General features: G+C 33.7%; 3 non-coding genes across 3 annotated transcripts; all 3 read left to right on the forward strand.

The window, feature by feature from the left end:
• Positions 1 to 310: 310 nt before the first annotated feature.
• On the forward strand, positions 311 to 413 carry LOC114914610 (U6 spliceosomal RNA). The gene has a single exon (XR_003802092.1). It is a non-coding gene; the product is annotated as a U6 spliceosomal RNA (small nuclear RNA).
• Positions 414 to 2,785: 2,372 nt separating this feature from the next.
• On the forward strand, positions 2,786 to 2,892 carry LOC114914580 (U6 spliceosomal RNA). The gene has a single exon (XR_003802064.1). It is a non-coding gene; the product is annotated as a U6 spliceosomal RNA (small nuclear RNA).
• Positions 2,893 to 5,301: 2,409 nt separating this feature from the next.
• LOC114914587 (U6 spliceosomal RNA) lies at positions 5,302 to 5,407 on the forward strand. The gene has a single exon (XR_003802070.1). It is a non-coding gene; the product is annotated as a U6 spliceosomal RNA (small nuclear RNA).
• The last annotated feature ends 6,413 nt before the right edge of the window (positions 5,408 to 11,820 follow it).

Consider the following 11,820-nt stretch of genomic DNA (forward strand, 5'->3'; position numbering starts at 1 on the left):
GAAATCTTTTGAAAAATTGAGAAGCTTTGAAGCTAGCTTGAGCATTTAATTAACTCATCCGAGTCCAAATGGGATGCAAATGGATCAGGTGGACTCAAGGACATGATGAACCAAGTATTGTCCCATCCATATATAAGAATATGAGGCTCAATAGCATCATGAAGTTTCCATGCAACCTCATATATTATGGACCTATGGTCCAGGTTGTGGATATGCTCCCAACGAAAATTATTTCACACAAATTTTGGCCAAGATCGAGGTTTGTACCTTTATTTTGTTAAAATGGAGGTTGTAGGTTTATATGTTGTTCATCTCTTCGGAGACATCTTATAAAATTGGAACAATAAATAGAGGATTAGCAAGGCCACTGCATAAGGATGACACGGTCAAATTGAGAAAAAGTTTATATGTTATTCATTGGCCCTACAATCTTTTGAATTTTTGGAAGATAGGTATGCATCCATATATGAAATGATATTGATAATAACATTGCTACACAATACAAAGCATACACTTGATTACTCCATTGGCCTCAGCAACATTCTCAATTAGACAATGCATCAAAAAGTAGTATAATGAAAACAAAGCTTATTCAGATTAGCTATCGCAATCAAAAATTGAGCATGAAATTCTCATGATCATAAATCTGCATCCATAATTTTCCAAAGCCAAATATTTGTGGCCTTATCTGTGATGGAAACTGAAGCTACACTCTGCTTCGTACCCATAAAAAGATCCCCTTTTGCCTTTCTAAAGCTTGCAAACTCAACACATACATAATAGTATTCTAATGTCAACTAAAGCAATTTCATTGATAGAGCTCCTATCTTATCTCTACTCCCTCGGCACCAATGCCAAGCTACATACTGGCTAATTCTAATCAAAAGCAATATTAAGGTAATGTTTTAGGTTATAATTTGTGTTATAAAAATGAATTGGTGATCTTATAAATCATCATGAATTTTGAATATTGCCGATATTTTCTAAAAACATCATTTCTTAAGCTTAATGATGCATTAGGTTGTATCGTTACTTAAAGTGTCACCAAGTATTTGCACTTGGTGACCCTTTTGTAAAGCATCGGCAAACTTGTGACACTTATTAGCATCATCAGTTAGCGATGCTATAAAGTGTTGCCACTGTTATTCATGATGCTTTTACAAAGCATCAAGAAATAAATTTCAATGTTTTGTCAAAGTATTTCAAAAAGTTGTGGCTCACTTTTGCAATGCATAAAAGCATCGACAAATGACTTTATTAGCTTTCAGCAGAGCTCTAGTTTATAGTAGTATTAATCCATTTTGTAACCCCCTTGGTGGACATGTGCATTCTTCTGTAGGCTCAAAATATATTCCGGCATAAACCAATTCCATGGAGGATGGTCTCTTATTAAGTATTCAGTCTTTGAGAAATAGTATACATCTGAAGACAAAACAATGCTTTTTTGTTGAATTTTTTTGAGAACTATTTATTGAAGCTCTTTACTACATTTAATCTAGCTGATACAAAGATCGCATAAGCATCACTTGGGGTTCATGAAGACGACTTTGTACTACTCTATTCATATTGATAGATCTTATTTGTAGATAAGGATAGGTCTTCTAGTATTGCAAACATAATAGCACTTATTGACGAGCCAACCAGGACCGCAGTTCCCACAAAATGTCTGGCAATCATGATCATTGTTGCATCCTTGTACTTTTTTTTATGAAAAAATGTGAGGCAAAGCCTAATCACTTTGACCATTAATTCCAAACATTATTAATTAGTTTAAACAATATGTGTGTGTCTCTATGCAAGCCAGAGCAAGAGAGAGAGAGAGAGAGAGAGAGAGAGAGAGAGAGGGAGTCTGGTTGCCATCAATAAGAGAACTAGTATAAATGAAGCCATAAGGATCGATTCGCTGGCCATGTTTGCTCTTGTGATGTGGAGTAATATTTTGCATCTGCAAAGTGTATTAGGTAGATTTATATGGGACAATTACCTCAGTTCCATTTATGAGAAATGAATCTGAGATTGTTCAAATCAAAGAGCATCATTTTCTTGATATGGTTCTTAATACTATATATAAATATAACTGCAATGCTGAGCTCCAACTGAAAAACTTTATTGCATCTCTCCCTATCTCCCCACACTAACTTTCTCTTTCTTGTAAGATGTCCCATGGACATTATGAAAGGCATTAAGGCAGCCATTAAGATAAGCAAAAAATCTTATTTGAGATACTACTGCACCTATTATGTTTCCTAATTCTATATTGATTTTGTTTCCTAATAACTTCCTTGGTCCTTCCATCAAAAAGATATGGTAGATAGAAAATTGTGCATTCGTCTCCATCTTTTTAGTAATAAGATTTTGTGCGGTTATAAAGAAGTCGATGTATTATAAAACTTAGAAACATGGCCTTTTTTCAAATTTTCGACCAATTGGCCTGGTATGATTTTCTAACCATATAGAAGCCTAAGATTTGTCATTCATGAAAATCTCATGAAAAATTGAGATGCTTTGAAGCTATCTTGAGCATTTAGTTAACTCATCCCAGTCCAATTCGAATGCAAATGGATCAGGTGGGCTCAAGAACATGATGAACCAAGTATTGTCCCATCCATATATGAGAATATGAGACTCAATAACATCATCAAGATTCCACGCAAACTCATATATTGTGGACCCATGGTCCAAGCTGTGGATATGCTCCCAACGAAAATTATTCCACTCAAATTTTGGCCAAGATCAAGGTTTGTACCTCTATTTTGTTAAAAAGGAGATTGTAGGTTTATATGTTGTTCATCTCTTCAAGGACATGCGATAAAATTGGAAGAATAAAGAGAGGATTGGGAAGGCCCCTGCACAAGGATGACACTCACCAATCGAGAAAAGGTTTATATGTTGTTCATGCTCCCTACGATCTTTGAAATGTTTGTAAGATGGGTATGCATTCATATATAAAATGATATTGATAATAACATTGCTATGCAATACAAAACATACACTTGGTTAATATATTGGCCCAAGCAACATTCTCAATTAGACTATACATCAAAAAGTAATATAACAAAATGAAAGCTTATTCGGATTAGCTATCACAACTAAACACTGAGCATGAAATTCTCATGGATCATAAATCTGCCATCCATATTTTTCTGAAGCCAAATATTTGTGACCTTATGTGTGATGGAAGTTTAAGCTACACTCTACTTTGTACCTCTCCTTTTACCTCTCTAAAGCTTGTAAACTCAATACATACTTAACAGCAATTTTGACATCAACTGGGACAATCTCATTGATATAGCTTCTATCCTATCTCTACTCCCTCAGTACCATTGCCAAGCTATAGACTGGCTGATCAAAAGCATGTCAAGGCAATGTTTTATTGTAATTTACGTTATAAAATGAACTGGCAACGTTATAAAGCATCATGAATTTTAAATATTGCCAATGTTTTCTAAAAGCATCATTTTTAAACTCAATGATGCTTTAGGTTGTAACATTACTTAAAGCGTCATTAAGTATTTGTACTTGGTGACCCTTTATAAAGCATTGGCAAACTTATGACGTTTATTAGCATCGTCAGTTGGCGATGCTATAAAGTGTCACCACTATTCTTTATGATGCTTTTATGAAGCATCGAGAAATAATTTTCTATACTTTGTAAGCACATTTTGAAAATTTGTGGCTCACTCTTACCATGCATATAAGCATTAATAAATGACTTCACTAGCATTCAGTAAAGGTCTAGTTTACAGTAGTATTGATCCATTTTGTAACCCCTTGGTGTACATATGCATTCTACTATAGGCAAAAAATATATTATGGCATAAACCTATTCCATGATGGACAGTCTTCCATCAAGTATTCAGTCTTTGAGAATTAGTATGCATCTGAAGACAAAACATTGCTTTTTTGTTGAAATCTTTTTCTTGAGAATTATTTAGTGAAGCTCTTTATTGCATTTAACCTAGCTGATACAAAGATCGCATGAGCATCACTTGGGATTCATGAAGATGATTTTGTACTACTCCATTCATATTGACATATCTTATTTATAGAGAAGGATTGGCCTTCAGATATTATAAAAATAATAGCACTTGTTGACGAGGCAATTGGAACCTAACTTCCCACAAAAAGCCTGGCAATCATGATCATTGTCCCATCCTTATACTTCATTTATGGTAGCTATCGAAATTACTCCACCTACATAAAATGAAGGCTAACCTTATTAATTTTCATTATTACAAAACTTATTTTTTATGGAAAAAGATTAGGCAAGGCCTAATTGCTTTGACCATTGGTACAAAATGTTATCAAGTTTAAACAATATATGTATGTGCGTCTATGTGAGTGAGAGAGAGAGAGAGAGAGGGAGACCGAATACCAACAACAAGAGAACTGGTATAAACGAAGTCATGAGGATGGATTTGTTGGCCGTGTTTGCTCTCATGATGTAAAGTATTGTTTTGCACCTGCAAAGAGTATCGGGTGGATTTATATAAGACAATTACCTCAGTTCCATTTATGAGAAATAAATATGAGCTTGTCCAAATCAGAGAGCATCTTTTTCTTAGTATGGTTCTTAATACCATATATAAATATGACTATAGTGTTGAGTTCTAACTAGATAGCTTTATTGCATCTCTCCCCATCTCCTCGCAGTAATTTTCTCTCCTTATGAGATGTCCCATGGGCATTATGGATGGCATTAAGGTAGCCATTAAGGATTAACGAAAAAACTTCTTTTAGATACTAGTGCACTTATCTTTTTCCTAATTCTCTCCTAATTTTGTTTGCTAGTTCTCTCCTCCGTCCTTCTGTCCAAAAGATATGGTAGATAGAAAATTGTCCAGCTGTCCTCATCTTTCTAGCAATAAGATTTTGTGTGCTAATGAAGAGGTCAATGTATTATAAAATCTTAAAGAACAGTCTTATTTTAAATTTTCATCGATTCATCTAGTATGATTTTTTAACAATATAGAAGCTTGAGATTTGTCAACCTTGAAAATTGCTTAAAAATTTAATAAGCTTTGAAGCTAGCTTGAGCATTTAATTAACTCATCCCAGTCCAACTAGGGTGCAAATGGATCCAGTGGACTCAAGGACATGTTGAACCAAGTATTGTCCCATCCATATATGAGAATATGAGACTCAATAGCATCATCAAGTTTCCATGCAACCTCATATATTATGAACCTATGTTCCAGGTTGGGATATGCTCACAAAGAAAATTATTTCACTCGAATTTTGGCCAAGATCGAGGTTGGTACCTCTATTTTGTTAAAAGGGAAGTTGTAGGTTTATATGTTGTTCATCTCTTTGAAGAAATCTGACAAAATTGGAACAAAAAATAGAGGATTAGCAAGGGTACTACAGAAGGATGACAGACTCAAATCGAGAAAAGTTTTATATATTTTTCATGTGCCCTACAATCCTTTGAATTTTTGCAAGAAAAGTATGCATCCATATATTAAATGATATTGATAATAACATTATTATGCAATATAAAACATACATTTGATTAATCTATTGGCCCAAACAACATTCTCAATTAGACTATGCATCAAAAAGTAGTAAAACAAAATGAAAGCTTATTCAAATTAGCTATCACAACCGAATACTTAGCACAAAATTCTTGTGGATCATAAATCTACCATCCATATTTTTCCAAAACCAAATATTATGATGTTGTGTGTAAGGGAAATGCAAGCTCTGCTTTGTATCAAAATAAGATCCATTTTTTGCCTCTCTAAAGCTTGTAAACTCAGCACAAACTTGATAGGGTTTTAATGTCAACTAGGATGATCTCATTGATAGAGCTCCTGTCCCATCTCTACTCCCTAGGCACCATTGCCAAGCTTTAGACCAGTCAATTCTAATCAAAAGCTTGTTGAGGCTATGTTTTAGGTTGCAATTTATTTTATAAAAATATGATTAGGATGAGTAGATGGAGGTATGAATTAGGTATCCCCACTAACAAACTCATCCTATGTGCGTGGCACAAATTAACTCTACAAATATACCTTATTATAGCGAAGCAAAACTACTATTTCCTTAGAGACCCAAGTGTCGGAGGTTCCACATTATGAGATAATGCACTTACATTCTACCAGAAAGTATGCACTTTCATTGAAAAGTTAATGTTGCGTTAAGGCTCCAGAGGTGCTGATGTGGCCGAAGGTGGAGGGTAATCTGGATGTCAGGACATCAGATGGACTTGCAAAAGAAGTTCACTCGCATCGAAGATGGGGTCTTCGGTGGGAGATCCTCCGATGGTTAAGTCAGCCGGAGCTTGAGCATAGATAGAGAGAATATAGGAGCAAAAAATGATGTGAATTGGCCTACCAGAGCTTACCCGAAGATCCCTTTATTATCTTCTTATATAGAGAGGTGCCGGAGTTTGCTATGCTTAGGTCATAGGCCATCAAACCTGAGCCTCTTGAGCCTATGGGTGGTTAGTCATGGATCTTTGTTATGCCCATGTAGCCACATTCTGAAAGTTTGTTAAGAGATTCTAATAGATCAATTGTCCATCTTGATCAAATCCGTGTCAGTATGGACTGTGAGATTTTATCTTTAGTGATTAGCAAAATCCTGATCCAAAGGTTAGTGTTAGTCGTGGGTTTCGTTTCTCTTGATGATGAGATGTCGACCCGGAGGTTGAAAGAATTGGGTCGGCTAAGGGTTGACTCGAAGGTTGGTAAGCAGGTGTGGTCGTTTTGCTTTAGCTTCTTTTGGTGGATCCGATGGTGCCTGTCCTTGTCAGTTCAGGATTCACTACAAGAAAAGAGAATTTTTATGATAAAATTATTTATGACATAAATATTTTCATCGTCACTAACTATATTTACGATAAAAAATAAAATTGATCTTAAATAATAAAATATTTATGATGAAAATAATTTTTTATCATAAATAGTTGCCTATCAATGATGAAAAAATTATTCCATCATAAATACATATTATTTACGATCAATCTTTTTATCAAAAATAATACATCATTTATTTTAATTTTAAATCTCTAAATATTTATGATAAAAATATTTTTATCATAAATAATTTAAGTATTTAGGATGAAAAATATTTTTTATTGATAATAAGGTTATTCCTAATGAAAATATTTTTATCACCAATATTTAGAAAAAAATAAAAAATTTAAAAATTATAGATTATTTATGATGAAAATATTTTATTATAAATAATCGAGTATTTATGATAAAAAAAATTTTATCATAAATACTTGATTATTTATGATGATAATATTTTCATCATAAATAGTTAAAAAAATCAAAAATTAAAAAAAAATAAAATTATTCATTATTTATGATAAAAAAATTTTATCATAAATAAATACTTTTTATGATGAAAAAAATAATTTTATCACAAATACTTGATTATTTATGATGAAAATATTTTTATCACCAACAGTTACAAAAAATCAAAAATCCAAAAAAAATCAAAAATTACTCATTATTTATGATGAAAATTTTTCATCATAAATAAATAGTTTTTACTATAAAAATAAAATTTTCATTATAAATACTCGATTATTTATGATGAAAACATTTTCATCATCAATATTTAAAAAAAAAATCAATAATTTAAAAAAATCAAAAGTTACTTTATTTATGATGAAAAATTTTTTCATAAATAATCGAGTGTTTATGATGAAATTTTTATTTTCATCGTAAATATTTTTATTTACGATGAAAATATTTTCATCATCAATATGTAAAAAAATTAAAAATTTAAAAAAATTATAAAATTTAAATTTTTAATTTCGTGTAAAGCAACTGTATCTATTTTTTATAGCAGCTGTATACATCTTTTATCCTTTTACATAATAAAGAAGCAAATATGAGTTATGATCTAGACCGAACTTTTTGTATGAAAAAATCATATAAAAGTGGGTAATATTCACGGATTAGAATGACTAGATCCTTTTAAATGAAACTAGCTATAAGTTTATTTATGACATAAAATTTATCTATTCATCACTGTCACTGTTATTAGTGATATCAATGAATCTTTTTGATGGAATGTCTGTCATGAAAGGAGTCTCCTTTCATGCAAAAACTATATAGTTAAGCAGCGTACTCTAGCATGCATACAATATACGAGCTTTAACGCTCACACAATTTCTAACGAATTTCTCAAACTCGATCCTCACATGCATGTAATATGTGAGCTTCTAGATCTTTAACTTTCTATCTCTATTCTATCCTCCAAATCTAAATCTTGAAGGATTTCTCTCGCGATCTCAGAATCATCACGATATTCTCGTATTCTGACTTTTCGAATGAGGACTTCAAAAAAAAGATGAGCTCCTTAAAGATCGAAGATCTCAAAGCTATCAATCTCCTATAGTGTCCATTCCATTACGGAAGTCGAAGGACTATTCTTATAATAATTGTTAGCGACGTAAATTAAATTTTTTATCTTAATTATATTTTTTCTGTACATAATTTTTTTAAAAAAAGTTATTTTAAAGAAAAAATTACAAATTAACTATTTATATAAAAAAAATTTATTAATAAAAAATTAATTTTTTTGATGAAATTATTTTGAAAAAAATTTTTAGACCAAAAATTTTTTAGATTAAAGAAAATTAATTTTATTTTTCATCATAAATATTTTTTTAATATGTTAAATTTTTTGGATAAAAAATTTTTTTGATGGAAAAATCCTAAAATTAATTTTTTATAAAATTATTATTGGAAAGATATTTAATTATTAGCAATGTAAGATAAATATTCACTGTAAATAGTCTTTAAATTTTTTTATAAATTTTTTTTATAATTTTTTTTAAAAAATATATTTGTGATATAAATTTATTTTTCATCAACAATCATATTTTAAAAATATTGTTTTAATCAATTTTTGTGAATGAAAATTTTGTTACTAAAAAAAATTTATTAGCGATGAAAAGGTATTTTCATCAAAAAATTATTTTAAAAATATTTTTTTAAAATTTTTTTGAGAAAAAATTGTTGGAGAAAAAAAAAATTGGATGGTATTTATTAGCGATGAAAATCTAGTAACAATGAAATTTTTTTTTTCATCGTCAATAATTTATTTTTGGATGAAATCTTTTTAGAAAAAAAATTTTAGTGAGAAATTCTTTGACAAATTATTGACGATGAAAATAATTTTTTATCATCAATAATGGTATTAGCAATAAAAATTTTTATTGCTAATAGTTCTGCATTAATTGAATATCAACTCGACATCCCTTTGTGCGAAATCCTATTCCTTCCCCCCTCTCTCCCCCCTCTCCCCTCTCTGAGCTCTCCCCTCTCCCCTCTCCAACCGAGATCTCCCTCTCCCCTCTCCCTCTCTGAGCTCTCCCCCCTCTCTTCCCACCAGCGAGTGTGTCTCTACCATCGCCATTGTTGTTGCCGTCCGTGCCATTGCTGTGGGCTTCTCCGACGCCGCCGTTACCGTCCGCCAGAGATAAGGGTTCTTCCCGCCCCCCTTTTTTTTTTTTTTGTTGATATGGCCATCGGGAGGCGGAGGGGGTTGCGGGGGTGGTGGTGGCGACATGGGGGTCGGAGGTATGAGGGGCGGAGGGGGTTGTTGGGGTGGGCAGTCGGGGGTGACTAGGGGGTGAGGAGGGGGTCGAGGGGCAGTCGGGGGCGACACGGGGGTAAGGAGGGAGCCGTGGGCAGTCGGGGGCAACACGGGGATGGGGAGGGGGTTGGCTGGCAGAGGAGGTTGCAGGGTGGGGGTGGGCGGTCGGGGGCGACATGAGGCAAGCATGGGGTCGGGAGGCGGTCGAGGCCGACACGGGGGCAGAGAGGGGACCGTGGGCGGCCGGGGGCGACACGGGGCTGAGGAGAGGGCCGGTCGGTGGAGAGGGTTGCATGGGTGGGGGTGGGTGGCCGAGGGTGACATAGAAAAGAAGATGGGGTCGAGGGGTGGCCAAGGGCGACACAGGGGTGGGGTGGGGGCCGTAGGCGGTCGGGGGTGACACGAGGTCGGAGAGGAGATCGGCCAGTGGAGGGGGTTGCAGGGGTGGGGGTGGGCGATCGGGGACGACACAGGGGGGATGGGTCAGGGGGCGGCCGGGGGCGACACAGGGGCGGAGAGGGGGCCGGGGCAGTCGAGGGCGACACGGGACCTGATCAGCTGGGGAGGGGTAGGTGACAGTGGAGAGGGAGGAAGGAAAAAAAATGAGGGGGAAAAAATAAATAAAAAATAAAAAAAAAAATATTAATCAAATATTTTATTATTTAATTAATAAAAATAAAATTTGAATCACGATCTGAATTGAATCGAGGTCGGGATCTGGCTCAAGATCTCGATTCAGGTTGGGATCCAAATCGGGATCTGATCAGGATCCAACTTGAGATTCGGGTTGTGAGGGGTTGGAGAGGGCAACAACACCGCAGGGGGTGGGTGACGGCGGCGAAGGTCACAGGGGCCAAGTCCGGACGGTGCTGGGTGGGTGACGGCACCGGCGTCATGGGAGCGGAGGCCATAGGTGATCGAGTCTAGAGCTCGTTTAGAAAAAAATATTTAAAAAAAATATATTTTTAGGTAAAAAATATTTTAAAAAATAAAAAATTATTTATTATTTTTAGGTAAAAAATATTTTAGAAAAAAATAAAAAACCATCGGGCCTTCGGGATTGGCTTTCATGTTATTATTTTGCATTAATATTATTTTATATACTCAACTATTTATAGTTTATTTTATATTTATTGCATAAATTTTTTAGTATTACTGTTGAAATTTATAAATTTTTTATTATTCCACTAGCACAATGTACATTGCTTTTGCTTATTATAATTTAATTATTTTGTATGCTGTTTTGTGTACTTTTGCTTATTATAATTAAATATAAAAAATATTTTTATTTTATAAAAATTTTACTGAAATTTTTGATGAAAAAATTTCAATGCAGAGTTACTCTTTTTTGATAAATTAGAAATCCATCTTTGAATGTATGTTCAGAGATGATAGTTAACTTGCATTGAGCCATAGATTTTCATTTCAGAATCGATCTTGATCAAGATCGACTCTTGAATGTCCCGTATTTGGACTTTTCAAAAAAATAATAATCTTATTATTGTTAATAGTTGATATTTTATTTCATTATATAGTGCTCAGTAGTTATCTGTCCACTATTCTCCGAGTATATGGTGGATAGGATGCGTAGGCACCATATTCACATTGTATACTTGAAGAACCATGAAGAGATACTATCAAAATTTTTATAATATTAAAATAAAATATCAACTAATAACAATAATAAGATTATTACTTTTCTGAAAGGGATAGGACCACACCTGTTAGTAATGATTTAAAATGGATAGGATCATGCATTTTTGCTTCATTAAATTGGTGTAAGAAGATTTTTTGTGTTACTATTCAGTCTGTATTCTTTAATATGTGCTATTTTGTATAAAATGATCCATGTCCAAATCCAGATCAAAATTTAATCCAAAATTCGGATTGGGATTCGATCTGAAATTCAGATCGAGATCCGATTCGGATGAATACCACTAAAAATTTTTTTATTGTTAATAATTTTTGTGTTTGTTGTTAGATTGACATCAATAAAAATTGGATGACTGCTAGAGATATTTTTTTGCCTAAATATCAAAAAAGTGTTTGAGATTTTATCGAGTTTGCACGACATAAGGCTAACAGTGCTAGTCGAATAAAGTATCCATGCAAGAGATGTATCAATATGGTATATCATCACATAACACTTATTGAAGAGCATCTGCTACATTATGGTATAGATAAGAAGCATACTTGCTGGATACGGCATGGGGAAGGTGATCCGAATGAAGTTGTGCACAACGATGATGATACTAAAGA

The sequence above is a fragment of the Elaeis guineensis genome, chromosome 10, assembly GCF_000442705.2.
Source record: "Elaeis guineensis isolate ETL-2024a chromosome 10, EG11, whole genome shotgun sequence".
Taxonomy (NCBI): domain Eukaryota; kingdom Viridiplantae; phylum Streptophyta; class Magnoliopsida; order Arecales; family Arecaceae; genus Elaeis; species Elaeis guineensis.